Source organism: Lynx rufus, unplaced genomic scaffold (assembly GCF_022079265.1).
Source record: "Lynx rufus isolate CCGP_SWC_20201006 ecotype Redwood Valley unplaced genomic scaffold, mLynRuf1.p SCAF_18, whole genome shotgun sequence".
NCBI classification, from domain to species: Eukaryota; Metazoa; Chordata; class Mammalia; order Carnivora; family Felidae; genus Lynx; species Lynx rufus.
Window position 1 is genome coordinate 16,228,897 of NW_025814832.1, and position 9,696 is coordinate 16,238,592.

Here is a 9,696-nt window from a genome sequence, read left to right on the forward strand (position 1 = left end):
ATGCTGGGGGCTGAACCAGGTGAATCCTCTTAATTAAAGGACAGAAGGGACAAGAAAGCCAACAAAGGCAATAGGTCCCACATCTTCCATTGTCTACATAGCAAGACTTTAAAGTGGTTTTGGATTCACAAGGTTTTATAGAGTTCTTCGTTTCCTTTCGTTCAGCAGGCCTGATTCTTGATCATGTGTCCTTAAAAGGCAAGCCCTAGTATTTTTCTAATTTTGTGTAATATTTAGTGTCATGTTTTCTGATAATGAAAGTGGTTTTACAGAAAAATCAGTGCTCCCATAGGATTCCTGATTTTATTAAAATGATAGCCTTCCCTGTAAATAAATGGCGGCTTGCCACTTAAAACATCCTACAGCTTCCATGGCTCAGTCAGTGAAACTTCTGACTTCGGCTCAGGTCACGATCTCACCGTTTGTGAGTTCGAGCCCCGCATCAGGCTCTGTGCTGACACCTCAGCCCCGGAGCCTGCTTCAGGTTCTGTTTCCGTCTCTCTGCCCCTCCCCTGCTCGTGCTGTCTCTCTTTCTATGTCTCAAGTGTAAAAAAATAAAATAAAAACATAAAATTCAAGTGGAAGGGTAAGATTTTCTCTGAGCCTAGCACTTCTGCCCTTGGGAATCCAGACAGGCACACAGCTATGACCAAGTATGGCTCTGAACTGGGCTGTCAGTTTTCCTGACCGCCAGGGCACTAGGGCATATGACATGATGTGGCTCTGACAGGTGCTGGTACTGCCTCAGAGGCATGCGGAGCTGGGAATGAGGAAAGGTGAGCGTATGTGCGTGTGCGTGGGCCGGGGCATGCGATTATGACTTTGTTCTGGGTCTCCATGTTTCTGAGCTCTATTCCAGAACAGCCAAAAGGTAGAGGACTGACTGGCGGGGTTGGTCACGTGTTTTGAAGCTTTGCCGGTGCTCAGTGAGATGGATGCCTGAGCAAGTTCAGTGGGCCACTTGGGGTCACCTTGAATGGTGGAGGAAGGGCACCTGCCTTCCCGTGGGTAAGACGGGAAATGGCTTGGGTAAGACGGGAAATGGCTTCCGTGTCACTCCTAGGGTAGTGCTCCGTGGGGCATCTGGGTCTGTGACTGGGTGAGTCTGGTGCTGGAGCGGTTTCTGGGGAGATGCCGAACGCGACCATTGTTTTTTGTTTTTGCTACAGCACTCAAATGAAAAGGTTGCTAGGGGAAGGCAAAGGAGGTGGCAAAGGTGAGTGCTACCTCTTCTCCAAGATGTCGCCAGCACTGACCTCTCCAGCCAGACGTATCACAGGAAGAGGACTTTTGCTGAATGGTAGCTGACAATGAAATTACGTTTTGGATATAGTTTTAGTCTCGATTGATGCTTTTCTTGGACTGGAAGTTAAATGTCAGTCACCTGACCTTCTAGTTGTTCCGTTCTTTTAATTAAAAGATGGTTCTAAGCAACATCCAGTAGTGGTCTATTTATTATTTATCAAGCATTTTTCTTCCAGCAGTTAGTGAAAGGTCAGTGGCTTCAACGGATGCTTTGTTTTTGGTGAGTAGCTTAGATGAAAAAGATATACAATCAATCTCTGCTCCCTCCTGTTTGCTCACGGGCAGGACACTGTTTAATAGTCATTGTGGCATTTAGATCGCAGGCCTCTGAAACATGCAGAAAAGTGCATGTGTATCCCTTGCCGCTGAACATTTCTCCAAAAGTAAACATCAGGTTGTGATTATGGTTAATAATGAGATATTGATTGTTTGAAAATGTCACTGCCAGGGACCGTTGGTCCAAGAACCACTAGGTGGCGCTGCGCCCATGCTGCTCAGCCACAGTAATTTTATTACCTTGCCTCGGGGTACCTTGCCTTTCAAGGTTGGCGAGTGTCCTTGTAAAATACCGTTCTGGCTGAGATTTAGGAAGCTGAGGTCCTGGGGTGCCTGGGATAGGGTAGAGATGGGAGCAGAGAGGCCACAGGACAAATGACAAAAGCCTGCAGGGGGAAACCGACACTGTTTGCGCCATCATGGGAGCCGGAGAGGAGAGCGCTAACTGTGCGGAGCCCCTACAGCCTGCTCAGATCAGTGTTCCCTAACCTTCCCCAGTCAATGACAGAATCTGCGAATTTGCTGCGGAGGTCGGCGGGAGAGCAATGCAGGCAGTGTGGGCCAGTGGAAAAAACCCAGGCCTTGTGGAGTCAGACCTGGGACGGAAGCCCTGATTGATTGCTTTGTCTTGTGCCATTAGGGGAGCTGGTGAATAACTTGACCCTCGGTTCCCTTGTCTGTAAAGCCGGGGTCCTAACATCTCCCTCATCAAGTTGCTATGCGGGTTAAATAAAAGCAGGAACAAAGTTCTTGGCACGGAGTCAGTCTTCCCTCTCAGTGCTTGGAAGGTTCTCAGCAACTGTTGCTTCCCACTGGGTGGAGGCGAATGTGCATTATATTAAAACAGAGAAGGAACAAAAAACTAGGATTGTGTACCTTTTCACCAGCTACTTGTCTAATCACTTCTCTTTTCTGGGCCCCTCCCCACAGCAGTTGCTATCTCTTTTATCTCCTTCCAACCTTCTAGCGCCAAACCAATCAATTGGCCAATCAATCAAACAATTATAAAAAAAAAAAAAAGGAGGAAACTAAAGAACAACCTGGGAACTCGTCCACTATTGGAGCTTACCCAGTGCTGGTAGGTTTCACTGGAAAACTTGCCTTTTTAAAATTATTTTTAAGGCAGAGAGACAGAGAGTGAGTAGAAACCAACGTCTTAGTGGCCTTCCTTCTGTTTCTTCTTTCCTTCCTCATTGTTGCCCCCCTCCGCCCTCCTCGCAGTAGACTTTGCTCCCTTCTTCCTTCCCCCTGTCTCCCCAGATTGTGGAGGGAAGCCAGAGGTCACTACCTAGAGGTCCAGCAGAAGAAAATGGCTCCAACCTCAGAAGACATTGTTTCTGGGGTCCAGTGCTGCTAACAGTTGGGGCAGGAGTTTCTGGAACTCCCTCTGGTCCTCCTCCCAGTGAAGGACAGGGGGGATGTCAGGGTTGAAATGGTGGGTGGCATGGGAATGAGGTCTGGAAAGCCAGGAAGATCTATTTATGTCCTTCCCACTGTCTCGTGCCCCTCTCACTCCATTTGACTTTGGTTTGTCTGTAGGTGGGCCGTGGAGCCCCTCCACCACTGCTCACCTGGGATGCTAGGCTAGAGGACACAAGCGCTGAGGGTGCCACCGAGGTACCTTACCGAGGCAGAGCTCTGGCCTCTCTCCTTTTTAGGTCTCAGTCGAAAGAGCTGGGTTCCAATCATGGCACTGCTGCTCCCCGTGTGACGGTGACTTCGGGCAAGTCACTTAGCCCTTCTGAGCTGCATTCAGTTCCAGCACAGGGTCTGGAGCCTGAAAGATCCTTGAAAGTGTGCTTGTTGAGTGAGTGAATGAATGGTTTCCCTGACTACAGTAGGGATACTAGTACTTGCTCCAAGGATGTTTTGGGGGTGCAGAACCCAAAGAAGGTGCTGGTTGTGGCAGAACTCTGTAAACGCAAGCCTTCTGCAGTTACACAAAATAAAGATGCCGGGCAGAAGAAAATGGCTATGGAGCTGCTGGGGTTGGGCTTCCCGCCTGAAGAGAGCAGAGCCCAAGACTGTGGACTCAGGAGAGGAACGGCAGCGGGGAGGGTGACTGGTCTAATCTCTGCTTGCTGAGGAATTCTGCAGGAAATGCCGGGTTGTTCTTCAAACCCCCTCCTCGGTGCTTTATTTCAATCCCAAACATGCTCGGGATTATCTCTTGAATAGTAAACACAGAGACAGTTGGATCCTGGGCTTTATCACCCGCTTCCCTTGGCTCCTGCCAGGTGAGGTGAACTGGCCCTGCTCTATCTCAGCAGCAGAGGGTCACGGCCCCCCTGCCCTGCTGGAATTCATCCCTTCTTCCGGCCTGGCCCCCTGCTGGGAACCATGTTCCCCTGCTCTGGCATATATGTCACTTTGGCTCCTCGGGGCTTCCAGCCCCTTAAAGGTATAACTCAAGGGCCGATGGGCTTGTGTTACCACTTCTGCCGCAGCCCTGAGCTGACTCAGCGCCGGCAGGGTCTCCCTTTTCAGGCTGGGAAAGCATGGGCTCAGTGCCTGGCTCACCTCAGTGCGCATGCATGAGCCTCGGCTCCTGGTTTCCGGGTCCAGCCACACTGCCGGGGCCCCTGAGGTTAGAGCAAGAGGTAGCCAGCTTAATCCCAGAAAGTTTCCAACTGAAATCCTAAGAAGGCAAAGCTGGTCTTTGGCCACCCTGCCCCATGCCTAACTTTCCTACTTTTGGTTGTGAGAGAAGAAAAAGGGGCCGTGGGAGACAAGCCAGAAGAGTAGGAGGGGTCGGGTCATCTGAACTGCAGGCAGGTAGAGGGTACCAGAATGTTCCACGGTCCTGCTGCAGTCCGGCCCTGTTTCTCCTGGCCTTCTCCAATGCCGCATGTTCTCAAGGTTGGAGCTGTTTATTCCTTCCCTTTTGATTATTGATCGACACACCTACCGTGGCTTTTTGAAAAGAGCCACTCTGAATACCTGTAAAAGTCAAAAAGGTCAAATTTAGGAAAGTCTCAAAGGAAGGACTTAGTTCCCCCATGCAGTTGTCTTATAATTAATAACTGTTATATTATTATAATAGAGTTGATTATAGTTGTTATATAATAATATTAATGAAGTTAATTAATATTATAATTAATGTCACTGGAAGATAGATGACAGATACTTGTGGCTCAACTGACACACACCTTGCCAGGCCTCCAAGGGGTTACTTTAAGGCATAAAGGACTTGAACGTACTTTACTGTCGTGTTGAAGAGAATAGAGCTTTCAGGTATAATCAAGATTTCTTATATATGAGAACCCAGTGACCCGTAGGCAATGTCTGCCTTAAAAAAAAAAAAAGGAACTGAGTGCCTCCATTGTTAACTGACACTGAAAAATAGCTCCTTCAGCCCACAACTGAGGCAGGAGATGGCATGGGACAGCAGCCGGGGACCTGGATGGGATTCCTGGAGACCCCGGGCCGGCCCCAACTCATCCCACTCGTTGGCCGTGTGAGTTTGGAAAGTCATTCAACCTTTTGGCCGTTTGTAAAATAAGGAGGTTGAAGTACAAGGCCTTGGAAGCCCTGATCGTTGGGTCTGTGGGTCCAAGAAGAGTTGCAGTGGGAGAGAAGGCGCCTCCCAAGACTTACCAAGTACTTGTTTCAACTCTTGCCGCCTTAAAATTTTGATGGTGGAAACACTTATGACAGTGGAGAGAATGGTATAATCCTCCTTATGTTCATCATGTAGATGTAACCATTAATAATATTTTTTTCTATTTGCTCTCTTGATCTTTTCCAAAGATTTTGCTTATCCGTATATTTCTTATATTTTATATTATTTTTATTTTTTTTAATTTATTAAAAAAATTTTTTTATGTTTGTTTATTTTTGAGACAGAAACAGCACAAGCGGGGAAGGGGCAGAGAGCGAGGGAGACACAGAATCCGAAGCAGGCTCCAGGCTCCGAGCGGTCGGCATAGAGCCCGACGCGGGGCTTGAACCCACCAATGTGAGATCATAACCTGAGCCCAAGCCAGACGCCCAACTGACCGAGCCACCCAGGCGCCCCTATTTTTTTATTTTTTAATGTTTATTCATTTTTGAGAGACAGAGACAGAGTGCGAATGGGGGAGAGGCAGAGAGAGAGGGAGACACAGAATCCAAAGCGGGCTCCAGGCTCTGAGCTGTCAGCACAGAGCCCGATATGGGGCTTGAACTCATGAACCGTGAGATCATGACCTGAGCTGAAGTCAGATGCTTAACCGACTGAGCCACCTAGGTGCCCCAGTTTTCTGTTTTATTTTTAGAGAGAGAGAGAGAGCACACGTGAGTGGGGGAGAGGGGCAGAGGGGGAGAGAGAGAGAGAGAGAGAGAGAGAAAGAGAGAGAGAATCCCAAGAAGGCTCCATCCTCCACAGTGGAGCCCGATGTGGGGCTTGATCCCACAACCCTGGGATCATGACCTAAGCTGAAATCAAGAGTCTGAGCCACCCAGGCGCCCCATCTATATTTTAAAGCAAGTCCAGACATAACCTCTCTCACTCAAGGCTTCAGCTTGCTTCTCTGAAAAATAAGACCTTTTCTTACATCAAGACCATTACCATTATGAAGCCCGACAAAATGGTAATTAACAATAATTTTGTAATGTTACCTAATCGTCAGTCCATATTCAAATTTCCTCACAGTCCCCTGAACGGACTCTCTGCCTGTTCCTGGGGCCAACCAGGGTTAACTATTTTCAGTTTGGGTCCTTCTGGTGATTACCTTCGCCCATCAGTTTATACCCCCTACTGCAGCCAGTGTGTCCTCGCTTTCTGCCATGATGGAGGAGGGTGAGGCGAGTTAGATTCTCTCTTCCTTCCACTGTGGTATTTCCCCCCTTTAGTTCCTCTGTTATTCACACCTATTAAGGTTCTGTTTGGAGTTGAACTGTGTACTCCCTTCCCCCTCAAAAAGATATATTGAAGTCCAAGCTTCTGATACCTGCGAGTGTGACCTTATTTGGCATTAGGGTCTTTACAGATGTAATCGAGTAAAGATGAGGTCATGGTGGAGCAGAGCAGGCCCTAAACCCAATGACTGGCATCCTTGTAAGGAGAGAGAGCTTTGGAAACAGACACTCACAAAGCGGGAAGACAGCCTTGTGGAGACGAAGACAGAGATTGGAGTGGTGCAGCCACGAGCCAAGGAGGACGGGGGTTGCTAGCCACCATTTTGGGGGGGGGCAGAGCTGGGAGAGCGAGGCAGGAATCTCTCTGGAGCCTCCAGCGGGAGCACGGCCCTGCTGACATCTTGATTTCAGACTCCTGACCTCCAGACTGTGCGAGAGAAATTACTGTTGTGTTAAGCCACTCCATTTGTGGCGATTAGTTCTGGCAACCCCAGGAAACTAACACGGTTCCTCTACTTTTGGAACATTTCCGTAAGGGAAAACTTGGTTTTCCACCTTCCTGTGCAGGGAAAACCCTCCTCCCTACTGCGTTCCTCCCCATGACCCTCCTTTACCACCCATATAAAACACTTTATTTCTGATCACCAAATGTGGTGGGGCGAGAGTGGGGGCGGGTGTTGTCCCCTCAACAAGCAATTGTCTGCTACACCAGCTTGGTGGCTTACAATTTACTTTCATTCTAACATTACCCAGACATGGTGTCAGATCCCACAGGTTAAGGGCTCAATCCCACAAAACTGCCCCTCAACCCACATACACACACACACACGCACACGCACTTCTGATGCCAGTTGAAAGTCTAGATTTTCACCTACACTTCTCACCAACCGGCTACCGATTGCATGTTCCAACGACCTTCTCCTTGGGTTCGATTGATTTGTTAGAGCAGCTGCATCAGGGAAACACGTTTACCAGTTTATTAAAGGATAGGACACTGGACACAGCTGAATGTCCACACGGAAGAGATGCATGGGACAGGTATGGGGGAAGGGGTGCAGAGCCCCGATGCCCCCTCTGGTTGAGCCACGTTCCCAGTGCCTCCTTCCACGTGTCCACCAACCTGGAAGCTCTCAGAACCCTGTGCTTTTGGGATTTTAAGGAGGCTTCATCACGCAGGCGTGATTGATCACTGACGCCACTTCTCAAGAGAATGGGAGGCAGGGCTGAAAATTCTAAGCTTCTAGTTTCGGCTTGGGCTTTCCAGCGACCAGCCCTCATCCAGGAGCCACGCAGAGTCACCTCGTTAGAACAAAAGACACTCCTGTCCACGCAGGAAATTACAAGGGTTTCAGGAGCTCTGTGTTAGGAGCTGGGGGCAGAGACCAGTATGCACGTCTTTTTACAAATCACAATATTATAATCACGTAAAGTACTTACGCCTCTATTTCTTGTTCCATCTACTACTGCTTGACTCCCTACTTTGTACGATGAGGGTAAAAACCAAAGGTTTAAACACAGCTGGATGGACCCAGGGTGTGAGAAGTCAGAGTGATCGCCAGCAACACTAGGCAAAGGGTGGATGCCTTCTGGTCCCGGAGCCGGGACCTTCTCAGCCTGCAGAGACGCTGGCCGCCTGGATGCCGTGTCCACAGCAACGTGTCCCAGCAAGAGGAGCAGACGTTTGAGGGAGAGAACTGCCCAGAGTCAAGGTTATTTCCTTCCCCTCCAGGGGGATGCCTTCTAGAGTCTGCCTGCTTCCCTGCTGCTTCACCCAGGCCTGTTGCTCTGGAAATGTCCCAGACGCTGGCAGTAGAGAGGGGCCCTCATACAGCAGCTCCTTCTGAGTCCCGCCCTCCCGTGAAGCCATTGGCATGCGTTGGGGGATGCTAGAAAATGGCTGATGCCCCTTCCCCCCCTTTTATTTCTGTAGGAATGTTGTTACTAACCATCTTTTCCACTGTGGTGACGCATGGACGAAATTCCTGTTACATCTTGATTCAAAGGAAACCCGTGTTGCTTCTGAACTACGGGGGTAGTTTATTGTCGTGGGCTCTGCCAATCTGGCACCTTAGGGTCCCTCCTAGTTCTGGCTGTGAGTCAATTCAGAGCTGAATTGACGGTCACATGCAGCTCACAGTCGCATAGGAACTTATGATGGCTGTGTTTTGATAATTATGAAATAGATCAGGCGTACAAAAATGACAGGGAATACATAACAAATGTCCCGCCACCCAGCTTCAGACGTAGAACTTAGCAAAGACAAACGCAGGCCTCTGAGCACCTGGTCCTGACCCCGTTCCCCCTCCTCCCAGCCCTGTGGTAGGGCTCTTCCTGGACTTGCTTTCTCCCTTCCTATTTAAAAAAGAATAATTTTTCTCCAAACATATGCCTCTGTAACAAACATATGGTATTGTTTTACATATTTAAAGACATTCTATAAGTGGTTTCATATTATATGTATTGCTCTGTAATTTTTTGTTTTACTTGAGGAGTATGCTTTTGTTTTTAAGGTTTTAATTTATTTTGAGAGAGAGAGAGAGAGTACAAGGGAAGGGGCAGAGAGAGAGAGAGCGAGAGGAGTGAGAATCCCAAGCAGGCTCAGCGCTGTCAGAGCAGAGCCCAGTGTGGGGCTGGAACTCACAAACCATGAGATCACGGCCTGACCTGAAATCACGAGTTGGACACTTCACCCACAGAGGCAGCCAGGAGCCCCAAGGCTTATGTTTTGAAACTTACCTGTGCTGACACGTGTAGCTCTAGTTAATTCATTTTTCGCTACTGTGTAGTATTCCACCTGGAAGAGAAGACAAATGATTACGTGGTGTCTCAGAGCTTGGCCCCGGGACAGAATGCCAGGGTTCAAATCCTAGCTCTGCCACTTACTAGTTCTCTGACCTTGGGCAAATTAACCTCTCTATGCGTCAGTTTCCTCGGCTATAAAATGGGCAAATGATAGCACCTACCTCAGAGAATTGATGTGAAGATTACATGATGTCACAGATGTGAAACATTTAAAACATGCCTGGCACACAGCGCGCACTATGTAAGAGCTGGCTAGTACCGTTACATATTTCTTTTCCTATTGGGCGTTTCCAGTTTTTTCCCTGTCTCCAGGATGGCGCAGGGAACGTTGTTACATCGGTTCCTTTGTGCACGGGTGCAAGACAGAGTTCCTCTGAGCTGGGGCACACACCTGGGAGTGGATTGCTGGGCTGTAGGGTGTGCCCAGCTTTACTTTTCTGGGCAATGCCAGTGTGCTCCCCAGAATGGCTGTGC